The sequence below is a fragment of the Epinephelus lanceolatus genome, chromosome 1 (assembly GCF_041903045.1).
Source record: "Epinephelus lanceolatus isolate andai-2023 chromosome 1, ASM4190304v1, whole genome shotgun sequence".
Classification (NCBI taxonomy): Eukaryota; Metazoa; Chordata; class Actinopteri; order Perciformes; family Serranidae; genus Epinephelus; species Epinephelus lanceolatus.
Window position 1 is genome coordinate 38,560,546 of NC_135734.1, and position 17,045 is coordinate 38,577,590.

At 42.6% G+C, this 17,045-nt stretch overlaps 1 protein-coding gene across 3 annotated transcripts in view; it reads left to right on the top strand.

Moving 5' to 3' along the window:
* The first annotated feature begins 596 nt into the window (after positions 1-596).
* Positions 597-17,045, top strand: part of LOC117257001 (synaptotagmin-2-like) — a 55,161-nt gene continuing 38,712 nt past the window's right edge. For 2 of the 3 annotated variants that reach the window (XM_033626789.2, XM_033626792.2), the window contains exon 1: positions 598-916. The gene's annotated coding sequence lies outside the window, so the exon portion shown is untranslated. Of the gene's footprint in view, positions 917-17,045 lie in introns of all 3 variants that reach the window. The other variant, XM_033626791.2, reaches the window with a different exon arrangement.

Here is a 17,045-nt window from a genome sequence, read left to right on the forward strand (position 1 = left end):
TTTTTTATGCTGCTGCCGGAGCTTCACATCAACCGCTGCTGGGGGAAAAAAAGGAGAAAAAAAACAACTTCCCATCTGTGTTCTGCCTGCCTCTACACTGCAGCAAAACCAGCCCGAGCAGACCGGTAACACCCCCTCACCCATCCTCCCCTCTCTGCCTCCTCCTGCTCCTCCTCCTCCTCCTCTCCTTCTTTCCTCTCTGGTCCTCACACCTCACTGCACTCAGGTTCCTGCAGAGCTCCTGCTGCAGGGAGGCACAGCACCTAAAATCAAGCTCTGTGAGAGCCACTGCAGACTGCTGGTTACCATCTTCACCTCTCCATTCACCACTCATCGATTAGCCTTGCTTTTGCACTTCCCCTCCCTCTCCTCCCTCTCCTCCTGCGTCTAATTCTCAAAGCTCAGCACTCCCTGGCTGCCTGTACTGAAGGGAAAAAAGTGATGGAGCAAGAAAGAAAAGAGGAGGAGCACGGTTGTTAGTGCGCCACAGAAAATCTCAGCCCCCCCCCTCCGTACCCAATTGACAACAAGGAGGGTTTTTATTGAGTAGCTCCTCAGCCAATGAGCAAACAGTGCCGGGAAATACAGCAGTGGAACTGCACCGGCTCTGATGCTTGTGCTGATTTCAGTGTGTCAGAACAATGTTAATCTGTGTGAGTGTTTCCTCTCGTCTCTGCCTCATCTGAGTGCACGTCAGCAGCACCTCGAGCCAAGAAAAGTCTTGTTTGAGAGTGTCTGCTCTTTGGACACACTGGTGAAACTGGGACCTTCCAGCTCTGTGGGGGTTTGAGATGTCTTTTGAGAGTGGGATGAACCAAAGTGCAGATTGTTAAGATTTATTTTTCCTCTTCCTGCATATCTGACCCTGTTCTCTGCTTCCACTCCTTGTTTAGGAGGCAGCACATCTCTCATCAAGGTAAGCAGCATTTCTCTTCCTTCCTTCCATCCTCCTCTCTGTCCAAGACAGCATCATCAGTTACTGAGGCTTTGCTGTGTGCCAGGTTGTCACAGAGGCACCTAGCCTCATTACACACATCCTGTCTGAATGTGGAGGAAAAAAAAGCTCTGCAGAGAGAGTAAGGGAGAATAAATGGCTCAGGGGTAATTAGAGCAGACAGTGTTAGCGTTTGCCCAGTCGCCTCTCATTTTAATGTGTTGAAGTCATATCAAATCTGCCAGAGTGGAACTTTTACAGCGTGCCGGTAAGTCCTCATGCCTGGTGCGTAGCATCATGTAATGCTGCAGTATAATGTCACATATCAGAAACAAACGTGTGTGAGGGCGGAACTTGAGATGGGGATTTCTTGGACAGTGGGAAGAACAGTAGCAACACTTTTAACTGGCTGATTATAATCTGGATATGTGGATTAAAAGTACAAATATGTATTTTTTTAATACTAATTATTTTAATCCAACATGTAACTCATTTTAATTTCATCTGTATTTCTTTACTGGGGCATTTCTTACAGTGTGTCAGTGGTTAGATGGAGCAGCAGCTCACTCATATACAGTAAAAGCTCTAAGGGAGTGTGTGCAAAGTCAAATCTGCTGAGCCAGCAGGAGTGAAGGGCCCATGTAAGAGTCTGCAGAGCTCACTGTGTTTATTCAGTCTGTTAAACCAGTAAATTTATGCCGAGTCCACTACAATCTTTTTATTTATTTTTTTTTAAATGCATCCCTTGCTGACTGCAGTGGAAGGTGCTTGTAGATAAATCCCTCATTAACATGCTTTTAAATTTTGCGCATTACAGCCTCTGACGGACTCTGATTATACTGAAGCTTGAAATTTGTTTATTTTATCGTCATTTAAGCAGTGTATTCTCTCTGTTTGGCCTCTAAGTCATCTCACATGTGGATATAATGCTCTGTTTTTCTTATCTGTTGTATTATCTAATCATATTTGCAGCCACAGACTTGAGTTGATGTCCTGTATGTTCCTGGGCTGATTATGATGCAGTGTGGTGTGTGAACAGATCAGGCGGTGCAGTGCTTTCTTTATTCCCTGGGGGTGTTAGGAGTACATGACTGGGACACTCCTGAGTGTGTGAGCCAAACGAGGACTTCCTTTTGGCATCAGCAGAGGTGCATGAGGGGGGTGTGTAGCTGCAGTATGTCTGTACTTACACACACACACACACACACACACACACATATATATATACTGACAGCTTTCCTCTTCCACAGTGTGTGTCCTTGCTTTGGTGCATTTAGTGCTGCAATATATGTTGAGCAGGTTCACCGTGACACATCTTGGTATAGCAGTGAGTGTGTGACCTGACAGTGCAATAAGAGAGCAATCAATACACACTTTAAATGCTGATATGTTTCCCCTCTGTTACCTCGGTTATTAACTGTTAAGACAGTCGTGATTAAGCTGCTAATGTGGCCAATTAAAAAGGGTTAGAGAGAGCACCAGATTAATTGGGAGAGTACGAAGCAGTATATCAGCACATTTTAGATTTTTAAACCGTCCGTAGGTGCAGCATGTTGGACTGTGAGGAAACGTTCTCCGGAGAGAAAAAAATATCATTTTGCATCTAAACTTGTGCTTTCTTGCTGAAGTTGCATTTAGCAACACACTGAGAGAGGATTAATCATGCTTCACAGTGTTGCAGTCTCTGCTCAGTGTCTGGTGGTGAAGTCAGCATTAACAGCTCTTAGATGAGATTATATTATAGAACTCGTACAGTGCTTTGATTCTGTTTCAAATATACGAAAGCAAGCACACTTCTTTTTTAGTGATGTGGCTGCAGAGGACTCAACGTCAGTCAGTCTGAAATATCTCGACACCTACTGGATGGATTGCTCAGAAATAATTGTGACATTCGTGGTACAGAGAGGATTAATCCTGCTGACTTTTAATCTTGAGCCACCATGTTGTTGATGTTTGTGCTTTTGAGCGATGAGTCCCGACAACAGTTGGATAGATCGCCATTAAATTTGGTTCAGACAGTCGTGAGGATGAATTGTAACGACTTTGGTGATCAACTCACTTTTCATTTAGCGCCACCATCTGGACAAAGTTTTGTCATATACTGTAGTTCATGGCCAAATACCATGACGCTCCCATCAGTCTCATCTGTACTCGGTGTTTAGCGCATATTAGCAAATGTTAGCATGCTAACGCTCTACCCTGAGATGAGGAACATGGTGAACACTACACCTGCTAAACATTAGCATGTTAGCATTGTCACTGTGAGCATGTTAGCAGGCTCATGTTAGCATTTAGCTCAAAGCAAAGCTGTGCCTCGGTACACATTCACAGACCTGCCAACATGACTGTAGACACTCAGACTTGTTATTTTATCATGCTTTCCATCTTTTTTTTAGTGATGAGATTTACAGCTTTAAGTTTAAGAAGAGTCACATTTTATGACTCCATTTCGAGAGACGTTCCTTGAATTACTCGTATAACCAGACCTACTGTCAATGATCTGCATTGCAAACATTACGCAAGGTGACACTATATCTCTCTGCTTTGTCAGTGAATTTACTATTTTTGAATTTATCCTTTGCAGTGGTAGATCTTCCTAATAGAGCCACATAGAGCCACATTTAATTTTTTTTTAAATAAATTAAATTAAAAAAATAAATAAATAAATAAAAAAATTAAGGAAACTCATTGTGGGACCACCCCTCTAGTCCTGATAATGCAGTTCACCTTAATGTGTTCATCAGTGCGTCGTCATGACAGTCAGAACATGCTAGAGCAGGGGTAGGCTACCTGCACATGTGACTCTTTAGACCCTCTCCACTGGCTCACTTTGGCTTCGACATAAAATTATGCGGAAATGAATGACGGTTATTTTTCAACATTCAGGTCTTTATTTGTCATTGTTGTAGCCCTAGAGTGATTATTGCATTCTACAGTTGTAAAAATGTGTAGCATATACATCAAATTAAAAAATGTTTTAATGTTTCAACTAAAATGTGTGCCATAACTCTACGACCCTGTGTCTTTCCCTCTGACTCTTGCTGAACTTCAGTAGCGGTGGCTAGCTTGGAGTCTCCCCAGCTAGGCTAGCTGTGGATTCCAAACCCAATAAAGGAAAAGTCTTGGAGTAAAATAGAGGATTTAATAGTGTGTGGACAGATTCATTTGCTTTCATTACCAATGCTGCAAAGTTAAAGTACTAAATAATTATAAATAGCCACTGCAGAGGAGCCACCTTGTGCTAAGACATATTAATGACTACTCATTTAGACGTATTCATAATGTTGATGGGCAAATTTAGGCTTAATAGGCTGTTACCTTTTATTCAAATATGTTTTGCAGCTCCAGACAGAGCATTAGAGTCAGAGAAACTGAAAACTTAGAGGCCATCCGGGGTGCAGTACGAAAAGAAAAAAGAAGATGAAATTTGCAAATTTGCACATATCGTATTCTTTTATTGTTTAGTTATTATTATTGTTTGTTAGATTAGTTTTATATTTGTTTTGATTTCTCAGTAGCATAAGATTTTTTTGGTTTGGGGGACTTGCCTATGGGGCGCCAAATCTGCACCAAGTCTGGCACTGACCCTCTGTAGGAAATGTATTACGTAAATTAACGTGCCTTGAATGGTGTTCATCTAGCACCAAGTATAATATGAAAAAATGTTATTGGTACAATAAAAAACAAGTAAAGTGAATTTGTAGATCTCACCAAGTGCGACTTGGTTCACTTCGTTCATACCATAGAGCCATTTAAACGAATTTGATCAATCCTGAACGTAACATCACTACTTCCTCTTAATTTTTTTTGTTGTTGCTGCCTACTGATCCCTCCTCCTACACTGGATGAATTACACCAATGGTTGATATCAGCCTCATAAACCTTCTAGCAGGTGTTGTTTGCCTCTACTGGTCCATATGTGACCGTACCTGGTTTGTTGACAGTGTTATCAGTTGATTAAAATCTGATCATCAGCAGTGTTGGGTAAGGGTTACTTTAAAAGTAATCAAAGTACGTTACTGCGTTACTTTTTAAAAAAGTAACCAGTTACTTTACTGCGTTACTCCCTGAGTAAAGTAACTCAATTACTTTAGAAGTACTTCCAACGTTACTCCCTGAGAAAAGTAACTCAAGCACTTTTAAAGTACTTTTGAGTATTCTACATTTCCTATTGGGCAATGGACCACAGGGCGCTAAGCCTACTTTTTTTTGTCTCCAAAATTAAAGTTATGGACCACTTGCCCTTCACTGGGATCCAATTCTCCCATCACAGCCGTCACTTTGACCAATAGAAACACAGAACGATCTGCTGCCGTAGACAACTGTATGACAACAACACCCCAGCATTTTTAATGTTTCCTCTAGGGATGTTACCACACAGAGTAAAAGCGGGAAATGATGGTGTGAAACAGCAGAGGCACTTTGTCAACCCGCTGAGTTAACGTTACTGTCATTAGCATCAAGCTAGCAAACAATGGTACATCCTCACGGTCGGACATAAAGTAATAACATTAACAAATAGCGGTGAGGCTTTTACTCACCACAACTGCAGAGGCTCCCAGCTTCATTTGAAACAAACTACATTATAGACGGTCCGTTATTTATTAATCCCTCTGTGTGTTTATATATTTACTTTTATCCGCTCCGTTGTCTTTGTAAAGTTAACATATCGCACTGTCATTTCAAACTCAACACTTGTTTCAGATTAAAAGCCCTTTATAACATCTGGTGAGAGAATCCCTCAATTTTCTAAATAGGCTTTTATTCTGAAACATTTGTCAGGACTTCCTGTGGAAGATACAGTAGCTTGATAGTTTACGTATGGCGCTTCAAATGTAGCTCCTGCCATCTGCTGACGCTTTTAGGTGACTACAACAACATGTCGGCTGGCACGTATTTTTATACAGTCTATAGAACAGACACAGTTCTGGCAGTGACTCAAATAATAGTCAAAGTAATAAAAACAGGACAAGAATAACCCGATGACATCACACGCCGTGAAAGACGACCGGGGATAACTGGTGAGTACCAGCGTGTAGTGTGTACCAGGCATAATGCAAGTCCTGAGTCTGAAATATGTCTGTCAGCGACTCCTACTCCACCTATTTAGACTCCACTGTAGACAACGGCAGCATTTCTCCGACCACGTAGCGAGCCACAAGCTCCGTGGCTTCTTTCAGACTGATAGGTTTAACGTTATCTCCGTTATTAGAACCAAACGACAGCCGTTGTTGTTTCGGAGCTGAAGGACCAGCGTTCTAAAAGTAACGGAAGTAACTGATGTCTTGTTTGAAATTGTACTTAAGTATTTGATTACTCAAACAGCAAACTAACGCATTAGGTTACTCGTTACTGCAAAAAGTAATCAAAGTACTCTAACGTGTTACTTTGTAACGCGTTATACCCAACTCTGATCATCAGTGCCGTTTTATTCCAGATTTTGGACCATTCTTGCAGACAGTGAGGAGGCCTCATCTGAGCTCCTTTAAGTTTCCACATTACTGCTCCTCCTAAAGGAGCGGTGTTCATGCCCGGAGGACTTCTGCTGCTTGATGGTTCATGAAATGGGATTCTTTGCTGCAGCCCATAATCCCGTCCTCACTAAACTGAGATCCTCTTTCACAGGCTGTCAGGTGCATCAGTGTACATGAAGCACACGCTTAATGTTTGTCATTTACACTCTACACACACACAGAGTGCAGTGTGTGGAGAGTATGACCGGATTGTTGTATAGTAGGTACACAGAGTGATACAAGTCCACAGAATTGCTTTTGATGTGTTGAGAGGTGTTTTGACACATGTGGCAGACAGTGATGTCAGGAGAGATGTTTGTAGACTGTGAGAGCTTCACTGTGAAAGTTGCTGAACTGATGTCTTTGTGGTGCTGCAGTGCGTTTTCTGTCAGTTGGACACTATCAGCACAACGCTCCCTGCTCGAGGATACAGCAGAATGGATTTGTTTTAAGGTTCAACTTGCCTAGAAAAGGAGATGTGGATCAGGTATTGAACCTCTGGCCTTTCTTGCATTGAGACTGTTGGCAAGCAAAAACAACAAGCCATCGAAAGTTGGACAGTTGTTTTTTTGTGTGTTCAGTTAGTGTACTGAAAAAAAATTAACAAGAGGAAGGATGTCGAAGCGAAACCCTTCAGGCCTAACCAAAGATGCAGCGGGTCAAATCCACAATACAGACTGGAGGAACAACAGAGAGGAAAGGGGACGAGATGCAGAGGAAGCCAAAGAGGTTGAAAGGGAAAGTGTAGCAGCTGAACCAGATTTACTGAGAACTGCAGCGAATAATCAGTTAGTTGATCAGCAGAAAACTTGCTTTGGTTGTAGTTTCTCCAATGTGATCATTTGTTGCTTTTCTCTGTTTTTTTTTTTTTTCTGTCTACACTGAATATCTTTGGGTTTTGGACTGTTGGTTGGACAAAACTCGACATCTGAAAATGTGAATACTGTGATGAACATTTTTAAAAATATATTTCAGAGGGGTGGACTTCAGCCACATGACTGGATTCAGGCTTGAGTCCAAAATTTATTGACTATAGTCTCGACAAAATCAAAAAAGACTTGCATCTTGGTTTGGACTTTTACAATAGTAACTCATGACTTTTTTTGAACTTGAGACTTTTGACTTTAAAAAAAAATACTTGATACCTTCTCCCAAGCCAAGTTATAGACATTTTCCCGATATAAGATGAATTACATACAATGAGACAGGACAGAAACATACAAAAATCATTCTGTTGTGGTTCTGGTAAATAATGCTATACAGTATGCTATGAAAGTGCAGCACCACTTTTTAAAATAAAGTTCAGTTGCACTTGTTTTAACAAATAACCGCAATTTTTAAGAAACATTCATGATTTTTGTAAATTAAATATATCACTCTGTTAAAATGGCATTACATTACAAACTCAAAGTTTAGGACTTGGGACTTGAGTGCAAATATTAGAGACTTAGGGCTCATGTATACTCCCTTTACGTGCGAAAATAGATATGCCTGTTTCAAACATCGTAAACGTCACTGGCCTCATACTTCCATGTGTCCTTTTTGATGGCACAGATACAGCCAATAAATGGCACTATAGGACAGAGTCAAAAGTTTAATGCGACGGTGGAGGAGGTCGTAATATTGTACCTTTTAAGACAGTGGTGATCTGCGAGGTCGTTAAATACATTGAGACATGTGGACAGAGAATTCTTGTCACTTTATTTTTGATTAGTTCCATTCCACCAATTTTTAAATCATATCTCGCCTGAACTACGCGACACTGCCTCCCTGATCTCCGGTGGTACTGCTCTGTTTGGTTTGTATCTGTAAGCTTTCAGAAAATGTGCACAAATATGAACAAAATGGACGCAGAAGGAGGGACGGCACGTGGTGTGGTGGTTAGCACTCTCGCCTCACAGCAAGAGGGTTGCCGTTTCGATCCTGGGCGTGGGAGCCCTTCTGTGCGGAGTTTGCATGTTCTCCCCATGTCAGCGTGGGTTCTCTCCGGGCACTCCAGCTTCCTCCCACAGTCCAAAGACATGCAGATTGGGGACTAGGTTAATTGATAACTCTAAATTGTCCATAGGTGTGAATGTGAGCGTGAATGGTTGTCTGTCTCTATGTGTCAGCCCTGTGATAGTCTGGCGACCTGTCCAGGATGAACCCCGCCTCTCACCTGATGTCAGCTGGGATAGGCTCCAGCCCCCCCGCGACCCTCAAGAGGATGAAGCAGTTAGAAGATGAATGAATGAATGAATGGACGCAGAAGGCTCCATTAGTGTACGTATATGTTTCTAACGTTGAGCATAGTTGAGCCCTCATGGTGGAATTTCTGTGTTCCCAGTCGGAAATTTCCACTGGAGTACCAGCTGCAGTTGGATTTCATAGTTGGAAAGTCAGAGGAACCTCACCAACCCCAACCTCAAAATCCAAGATGGCTGCTCTGTGCATCAATAGTAGTGAAAGCTGCAGTGATATACGGTTTGTTAGTGCTCCTGTCTTACTTGTGTCTCGTTAAATAAAATGTACGCACAGTTCTGTCCAACTTCAACCTGTGGAAATCCTGCTACAGTGTTTGTATGCACAAAATACAGCATTATGTGTTGTTATAAAATGGTTTTGCTAACAATGGCTAACCTGGCCAGAGCTGGTATTGCTAACAACATCTTGGTTCGTCTGGTTTGTTGTACTAGAACATTATTGTTTTTCCCAGCTCTGACCTCAGACTTCTGAACTAAATGCAACGCAGCACATCCTACTTATTACTTGAAAAACAATGACTTGTTCCCACCTCTGCTATTTTTAGACAATATATAGACCAACAATGAATCGATTTATCAAGAAATAATCAGCAGATTACTTAATGGATAAGGTCATAAACAATAGCCATGTTTCCATCAGCCTGTTTAGATGCGCATCTAAAAGTATCGCATCGGAAAATTATGATGGAAACGCCAAAATTCGAATTAAAATCCCCTGATTCGCACAAACTAAAATACGCTTGCTTTAGCCGGGTTTTGGTTGATTCGAAAAAATGTTGATTCGCAAAACGGCGGATGGAAACAATTATTAGAAGAATGCGAGACTTGTTTTGTTTCCGGTTCTGTGAAAAACTCACGCGAGTTCGTAGTTTTCACCAAAGTCCGTACATTTAATGGAAACACAGGATTCGTATTTCTTTTAATGCGCATTTCCCAGTGATTCTAATCACTTTTGGATGGAAACATAGCTAATGTCTGACTATTGAGGAGGAGTCCATTGACTCAGGATGAAGGGTGGAAACAGACACAACAGTATGAGGGCAGATTAAAAAGCATATCTGAATTAAAGCTTCACTTATGAATGCTTCTATATAAATAATGGATCACGTGACTACGGGTAATGACTGAGGTTTTCCTCGTAGTGACAAACCCACACATAATTATCACTCTCTTGACTCCACAGAGCCTGTTAGAGTCTACTGTTCCAGCTCAGCCTGTTGGTTTTATGTTCTGCAACTTTACAGTTCTGGTTCACGCTCAGTGCACTCCTCAGTGTCGTTTCCAGGCAGCAAGAGAGCTCTAATAAACTAACTCTATGCTACCTGCTGATCTCCACATAGCAGACAAATAACATATATATCCTTATATCCTTCAATAATTTGACTTTTCACCATCATCACACAGTAGATGAATTATTAAATGTAAAAAAATCCAACATTATGATATATACATTACCTTGGTGCATTAATCTGCCTCTTGCTTTATTTACTTACCTCAGTGAAGACTACAGTTTGCACACGACTCCAGTGACTGTCAGTGTCAGCCCAACTTCTGCAGTCTCATGCAGAGGAGGATCAATACCTTTCAGCAGATCAATTCTGAGTGCTTCATTGGTGAATTAATATATTTAAGTACCACACTGAAGCAGAGACAAACAGTAGGTTAGTTTGTGTACTTCATGTGTGTGTCTGTGTGCCTGCTGATGTCAGAGTTACAGCCTACGTGCTGTAGTGCTGCACAGCTGAAGGCTGAAGCTGATGTTGGATGAGGCGAAGGAATATTTCCACATTTCAATGACATAGACACAAAATAAACAGCAGCTTTTTAGTAATAGGCCCAGTGGTGGAAGGAGTCCTTTACTTAAAGTGGCTACAATCAATATTTTTATAATTAAAGTACATCAGTATCACCTAAATCTGCAGTTCTCCTTGAGTTTACTGAGCTGTACAGTGAGTTTCAGCCCTCAACTTTGCTGTTTGGTTCACTCTCACTGCTCTCATAGTGTCGTTCTGAGCTGCAGAAGCTGTTTTTAGCAAAGAAGTACACCACCTGCTCAGCACCAAAAAGCAGACAAACACGTCCGGGGGGTTTTTATAAACTGATGATAATGTCCGTTTTTCGGTGTGTGTGTGTGTATGTGTGTGTGTGTGTGTGTTAGAGTGCGGCACGGGCCACATATTTCTGTCCGAGCCCGACATTATTTAATGACCAAAGCACTGACTTTGTGTCACACAGTTGTTACGGTTACAGGCTATTTAACAGGCCGGGCGTGCTCAGCGGAGAGGGAGACCTCCGTGTTTGAGACGGGAACGGGAGGCGGGAGGCCCGACGCCTCCTGCGAGAGGAGAGGGAGAAATAAAACAAAATAAGATAAAATAGGAAAAACCTGTCTCCCTCTTTTATTTTCAGCGTTTAATCAAGGCGGAGGCGGGCGGCTGGAGGTCCGAGACTTCCAGAGAGGAGAGAGGTAGAAACAAACAGCCAATGTGTGTGTGTGTGTGTGTGTGTTATGTTCAGGTGTTGTCACGTAAATAACAGTCCCCAAGCAGTAAACAGGACAGACAATAGGATTTTATTTATTTTTACACTACATTTTCACTGAAAGCTGACCGAATCCGACCCGAGCCCGAATACAATTTATAGCTACATTTTTGACCAAACCCGGCCCGACCCGTCGGGTACCGTCGGGCTCAGATCGCCACATTCTAGTGTGTGTATGTGTCCCCTATTGGGGCCTATCTGAATTTCTGTCTTTGAGAGATATTATTTTGTAATATAACTGAATTTTCTATCCATACATATAAATTTTAAATATATTAAAATTATAAGGCATCTTTGAGTAAACTGCGAGTATCATTTAAGTATGCTATCTCGTGGCCGGGCCGAGTGTCCTCTTTTTTGGAAATCAAAATATGGTCACCCTAACACTGTGGAGCATTTAGCAGCTAATGGGCTGGATATTTCCCTCAGGAGTTGGCAGAGACAAAAAACAGAGCTTAAAGAGAGTGAGACTTATATTCACCACGTGGTCAGAGACACAACTACAGATCAATGCTAATGTTGCTCTGTAACTGTCGTATACGTAAATAAGTGACAAATTTCTCTCTGCTGCCTCCATGTGGCCAAAATATCAGTTGTTGCAACTTTAAGTACCAATACAACAGAGTAAAAGACGAAAAGACTGGACAGAGACCATCATCAAAAATGCTCACATGTGCAGCACATACTTCATATCAGGTTAGGAAAAAGTATTTCCTGTTGTAGGGATGAATAACGTAATGTGTATTAAAGATTATCATGTCCACCTCATGAGAGATTGGGGAGATATTAAGAGGAATACACACCTCTACACTAAAGTGAGAGGCTGAAGAAATGGAGTGTTATATTTCTGTAAATAAACAAACGCTCGGCACTCTGCAGTGCAGTGGCGACAGCGCTCCAAATTTACCAATGGTCAAGTTTTTGTGCACTCCGGCAATCAGAATGAGTATTTCTGAATGCATCACTCCCATCATCTTCCTCCATTGTCTAAGAGAACTTGTTAGCCAGCGTTAGCTAATATCTGTTGAGAACTGTTTTGCCTCCAGCTAAGCCCCGCCCACCAAAAACGTCATACTGTTTACTAATAGTAAAAGGGTCCATTTGCTTTTTTCTGAGCTTTGCTCGCAACTGCGTGCTATGCCCAGGAACGTCCCAAACACAGCAAAATGAGAAGAAAATACAGGCTAAGATTGAAAGGGATCACTTCTGTATGAGTTTACACGTTATTATTTTTATCAAAAAATCCAGTACAGTAGCTATATTAACAGTGTATATTTTAAGAATGCACACTTTTGGGGCGTCGGTGGCTTAGTGGGTAGAGCAGGCACCCCATGTACAAGGCTGTTGCCGCAGCGGCCCAGGTTCGAAACCAGCCTGTGGCCCTTTGCTGCATGTCATCCCCCCTCTTTCTCTCTCCCCCCCTTTCACACTTACCTGTCCTGTCTATTAAAGGCAAAATGCCCCCCAAAAAAATATCTTAAAAAAAAAAAGAATGTACACTTTTGATAGCATCTGGATGGATTTGCCTTTTTGAGGACATATATAGCAAATGGCAACATTTTTAAATTAATAGTATTCTTTTTATTTTATTTTTTTTACTTTGAATCCAGGTTTATTTTCAAGATGGCAACCAAAACACTTGCAAGGGCCCGCTCTCTCCACAGGCCCCTCCACCCCAGGGGCCCAGTGCAATCACACTGCCTGCACTTTCTATATTTACACCCCTGTTTGCCAGGATCATTACAGATTAATTATTTAAAAAGTTTTGTCTTCTTTTCTTGGCTACTTCAGTAACACCAGACACCATTTCCCCCCATACTGTTGCAGTCTTTAAAGATATAGTCCAGGATAAATCTGCGAAGGTGCTTCCAAGATTTCTTGTTGTGAGAACAAACCCAAAAAAGGTGTAAAATATTTTCTCATCACAGAAAGAGCAGTTTGTGTTTGTGTCTTTTTTATATTTCTGCATGAAATGATTGGCAGGGTGTTATCTATAAATAATTTTGAAGGACACCTCCTTAAACTTATTCACAATCAGGTATTTATGAGAAAGCATCCAAACCTTCTTCCAATACAAATCATTTACAAATGACTTCCAGTAATTCATGACCTATGTAATAGAGACAACATCTTGCTCTATTATCATTTTGGGGACTTGGGCAGAAACAGATTTGTCCTACTGGGTGTGCATTAAGTCTCCTTAAGTATACAGAGCCATTTTACCAATAGTGGTAACCTCTGTGAGATAAAGACTGTGTATATATATAGTGCCCTCAACTGGTCACTCTGAGTCCTACACTGTGAGCTGACTACATGCAGAAGCTGGAAAACCAAGAACAACAATGTCAAAGAAATATTATTTCTGTGTCTGAACTAAAAAGATATTTAATCACATGAAAATAAGTAATTTATTGTTTACAACAGAACAAAGAGGATCTTTCTGCCTTCTTCTGATGCACAACACAGACCTGTTTTTGAGGATTTGCTGATGAAGAGCTTTCTTAATGACACCAATTTGTCTTCTCCTCTCCCGGCACGAAACCCCTGACAGATTTGAAAATTTGCTGGAGCAGAAAATGGAAGATGCCATGACTGACACATCTGGTTCTTGTATTTATTACCTCGCCCCCAGAGACTTCAGAAATACAGCCATGAAGTTTTTTTGTGTGTGTGTGTGTGTGTGCATGTGCTTCCAAATGCATCCACATTAGGTGGCGGGGAAACTGACTGCTCGCTGTTTAATTAGCGAGCATCTCGAATAAAATCTGATGTGAGATGGTTTTGAGGCCAGAGGAAAAGGAGAGGAAATGTAGGAAGTGGGTGCAGAGGGATCAGATAATTACTCACTGTACTCGTGTCCCTTCTGGCTTCTCTTTGCTCTGTGCTACTCCGCCATGTTGCCCCAGATCTGTGCAGTTGGGCAACACATTCTTCACTGGTGGGGAGATGTATCCTTCCATCTCTGTTTCTAAATGTTGCTCTCTCCCTCCCTTCTGCTCCCTAAATGCACCACTATCCAGCACTAGGCGGTCAGGCTATTTTCAGCACTGGGAAGAAGAAAAAAAGAGTGTGTAAAGTGTGTTTAGAGGCACATATCTGTGAGATTGCTTGTTGGTTTCGATCCTGATGATGTGAACATTTGTGCTTTGACTTATTTTTTGTGTATGGATGTGGACAGAGGGCAGGAGGAAAGAAACAAGACCAAGTTTCAATGACTTGAAACTAAAGATTTGTCATGTTTGTGCACTGAATGACTGCAATGTCTTACAATCAGTCATATATCTTCCATGCAGTGCAATATATAAGCTACGCTACAAGGAAATTAGCTTTTCTTTTATATGTCACGCTCTCAAATCCTCTTTGTGATGATGTTACAGTCACATTTTCATTACCACAGGGAGATGTTTGTGGGTGTTATTGTTGCCTTTGAGCTAACGTATGTGAATAAACTCGCAGGGGAAATTTAGTAGAGAGACATTATGCAGTTAATTACTTTTGTTAGTCTGCCCCTCATGATTAGAATTGTTTTCCGCTCTTTTTATGATGTAAGTAGATGGTAATATACTGTAGCATAAAAGTGCTAATTCCCACTGGACTCACTCGCAGACATTTTGGTGTTGTGACACTTTGATTGCTTGAAAGAGATTTGCATTTTCTGAATTAGTATCTTTGGTAGCTTAATTTGTATTTATGTTCTCATAAATCTTTTAAAAAGTTTGTTTTAAGCCCAGTTCAGACCAAAGATTCGCGATGAGACGAGCTGAAACAGGCAACTGGTTGCAATGTGCCGTTCTGCAACGTTTTAAAAACCTGCTGGTTCACACCAATGCAACTAAATGAGGTGGTGTATCATCTCTATGCAACAGCTCTCTGTACTTCTGTTCTGATTTCCAGGCTTATTTTGTGGCTGAATATAATTTGTAGCTTCTTAAAATATGAATGAGGATATTGATAGTGAGATACTGGCTACAGTTGTATTTGTAGCAGAGATGAAACAGCAAAAACAGAAACAAAACGAGCATCAGATGGACTGTATTCATAATCAATACATCACTATAATATAAGTAACAAGCACCAAACGCATAAGCTCATACAGCCAGCAGCAGCAGCGACCTACCATCCGACACCAGCACACCGTGAGGACGGAAACAAAGGCTTGGTGGGGACGGAGTAGCAGCAAGCGAACATTTTGACCTGACCAGCAGACTTCACTGCAAGCCGCCTGGCTGTTTGACCAGCGGAGCTGCAGATGACACCATCAGCCGGCTTGAGTCGAACTCAGACGGCCAGTTCACACCGCTGCAACTTTTCTCTGCAACGTTCTAAAATGGTTTTGTCTCACTGTGAATCTTTGTTCTGAAGTGGGCTTTAGAGTTACCTCAATCTCAGCTGTTGTAGCTCACCCATGTAAGCTTTGTCCTAGCTGCTGCTGAACATTAAAAATGTAGACTATTAGCTCACTCTGCACCTTCTCTGCAACTCCACTCTATATTTGCTTAAATCAAACAGAAAAATTTAGAGTGAGATTTTCTGCCTTGTGGTGACTGTAGTAAGTCGTCGTTCATCGGCGTATCATAGAAGGTTCCTGAGTGACAAGTCAGGGGTTGCATGTGACATTCAGAGTGTTAACACAGCAGCAAACTCTTTGCTATGTAAACATATAGTAGAGTAATGGCATCCTGAGCAGAGAATCAAGTCTTCCTCTGTGTGTGTTGCAATCTGAGCTTCTCTGTTGGTTGTTGTGGTAGACGATCTGGACACACATGCATGTGGGTCCCTGTGTGTTTATTCCACTGGCTAGCTAATCGCCGCCACTTTGCACTGCGCTTATGAGGCAGTTATCACGCAGTGTCATGGAAGCATAGCACTCGTACTCGTACTCGTTGTCCTCCGCTTATCCAGGTCCGGGTCGCAGGGGCAGCAGCCTCAGCAAAGAAGCGGGAACCCCGAGGCGTTCCCATGCCAGCCGGGTGATGTAGTCCCTCCAGCGTGTTCTGGGGTGGCCCCGAGGTCTCCTCCCGGTTGGACATGCCCGAAACACCTCCCAAGGGAGGCGTCCAGAAGGCATCCTTACCAGAGGCCCGAACCACCTCAACTGGCTCCTCTCGATGTGGAGGAGCAGCGGCTCTACTCCGAGTCCCTCCCGGATGTCTGAGCTCCTCACCCTATCCCTAAGGCTGAGCCCAGCCACCCTGCGGAGGAAACTCATTTCGGCCGCTTGTACTCGCCATCTCATTCTTTCGGTCACTACCCAGAGCTCATGACTATAGGTGAGGGTTGGAACGTAGATCGACCGGTAAATTGAGAGCTTCGCTTTCTGGCTAAGCTCCCTCTTCACCACAATGGACTGGTCAAGCGCCTGCATCACTGCTGACGCCGCCCCAATCCGCCTGTCAATCTCCCGCTCCATCCTACCCTCACTCGTGAACAAGATCCCGAGATACTTAAACTCCTCCACCTGAAGAAGGACCTCCCCCCTGACCTGGAGTGGGCAATCCACCCTTTTCCGGCTGAGGACCATGGCCTCAGACTTGGAGGTGCTGATTCTCATCCCAGCCGCTTCACACTCGGCTGCGAACCATCCCAGCAAGAGCTGGAGGTCACTGTTCGATGGAGCTAGGAGGACCACGTCATCCGCAAAAAGCAGGGACGAGATCCTCCCATCACCGAACCTGACACCCTCCACCACTCGGCTGCGCCTAGAAATTCTGTCCATAAAAGTTATGAACAGAACCGGTGACAAAGGGCAGCCTTGGCGGAGTCCAACCCTCACCGGGAACAGGTCCGACTTACTGCCAGCCACGCGAACCAGAC